We start from the raw sequence: 2,029 nt of genomic DNA, 5'->3' as shown, positions 1-2,029 counted from the left end.
ATCCCAAAGACAAGACTCCAAGAAACAAGCTGGACAATGTGGTTTATGTCATTCAGTGCAGTGAGGAGTGTACGAACCTGTACATCGGGGAGACTAAACAACCGCTACACAGGCGCATCGCCCAACACAGGAGGGCCAACTCCTCAGGTCAGGACTCAGCTGTTCACATACACCTCAAGGACAAAACACACTCATTTGAGGACAACAATGTGCACATTTTGGCCAGGGAAGACAGATGATTTGAGAGAGGGGTAAAAGAGGCAATTTTTGTCAACCTGGAAAAACCATCACTCAACAGAGGAGGTGGACTCAGACACAACCTATCACCCACTTACAAAGCACTTTTAGGAACAATATCCAAAAGTTTCACCTCAGTTTCACACAACAAAGAGGCAGGTGACCAAAACCGTTCTGATGGGGACCACAACGACCCGTCAGATTTCACAGTCGACCCCAAGGCCCCACCCAGTAGGGTGGAGCTGTAGTAGCTTTATTCCTTCACACCTAGAGTATAAATCTGCTGTACTCCCCACCACCAGTTAGAACTGAAGAAGCCTCTTGGATGAGAGGTGAAATGTCTTCTTTTAGAAAATTCACGTCCAGTTGCCTAACAGTACTGTTCAACCCGTTTATATATGTAAAATTACATTTATAATTTAGTTAAGAAATTATTTTACTGAAAATAAAACAAAATAGAGCAAATATAGCTAATGCTTAATCAAGTTGCTAGCTAAAGCCTAAATTTATTTGAAAACGCAAAAAAACATTACACTGGTTCAGGTGTAAATAAACTGTTAGTATAGTCCAGTAGTTGTTGGAAGAATTGCATTTATTATCATTGCTTCATGCTGTACTGTCGCTTTAACAAACTGCTTGCTTCCCATATTTACTCCAATGTGTTACTGTCGCTTTAAGAAGCTTGCTTCCCATCTTTTCCTTGTCACACCCCCATTCACACCCACTTTCACATCCAGCTTCTTACTCCATATACTCACACTAAATCAAATGTTATGTAATCTGAGACTTTTGTAAACTAAATAAAAGTGCAGAGGAAGGGTGCAGAAACTCGGAGTTGATGAGGAAGCTGCCAGAAGAGCAAGCTGCACTCTCCCCTTGCAAGTAAAAGATCCAGACGTCTTTTGTGTTGTTACTTTGTCGTCACATATGTTAGGTTTATTCTAACAGTAGTACAGCATTAGTTTATTCATTTTTTCCAAATCCAATTTCAAACTGTGTAGTGATATCATTCCATCGTCACAGGGAAACATGCCCTGTACAGTATGTGCAAACAGTGTCAGTGAGGCAATATGCAAAATATCACCACTGTTGATTATCAACAATATTATAACAGTCAGTGCCATCCGTACCGTACACCATCCTGTTATATAAACCATCAGCATGCACACCTTTTTTCAGTACTTCTCCTTTTAGTACAACATTTAAAAACAAACAGTATAAATTGATATGGAAACTTAATACAATGAATATATTGTAAAGATTGATTAAATGTATTTACAATATCTTAACATTCCCTGCTGTTTTACATATCAATTTAAACTGTGAAATAGAACAACTTCTCATTATCAGTCATGTACAACTTCAATTAGATTTTCTGCACAGACATCATTTCGGAACTATAGCACAGTTGAGGTGTCCTCATCAATCTGTGGGGCAGTGGGAATGAGAGAAGTTTGTTGGTACAAGGCATGCACAGACAGTAGTCTAGTAGATACTATTTTAGCAATCATTGACTTAATGTAAGGTATTACACGAGTTTAAATCAAACAGAGCAAGATCAAAACAGTCAAAACAGGCATAAGTAATTTAAAATAATACTCATGACACCATGAACTGGAAGTGAGCCAGGAAAGCAGATTTTTGTCCCAAGTCCAATGTAAATCATCTTTTTGTGATTGGAGATGTTCCTGTAAAGCTTGCACTTCACCAATGATCTGTGTAATATTATCAGTCGAATCAGGAATAATTGTACAACAATAATCACCAACCAGGGCACATACCTCTCCCTTCT

General features: G+C 38.7%; 1 pseudogene; it reads left to right on the top strand.

Annotated features, from left to right (window-relative positions):
* LOC103397245 (uncharacterized) overlaps positions 1 to 341 on the top strand; it is a 43,169-nt pseudogene extending 42,828 nt beyond the window's left edge.
* The last annotated feature ends 1,688 nt before the right edge of the window (positions 342 to 2,029 follow it).

This window comes from Cynoglossus semilaevis, chromosome W (assembly GCF_000523025.1).
Source record: "Cynoglossus semilaevis isolate Cse_v1.0 chromosome W, Cse_v1.0, whole genome shotgun sequence".
Taxonomy (NCBI): Eukaryota; Metazoa; Chordata; class Actinopteri; order Pleuronectiformes; family Cynoglossidae; genus Cynoglossus; species Cynoglossus semilaevis.
This window is presented reverse-complemented; position numbering and strand designations above follow the sequence as displayed.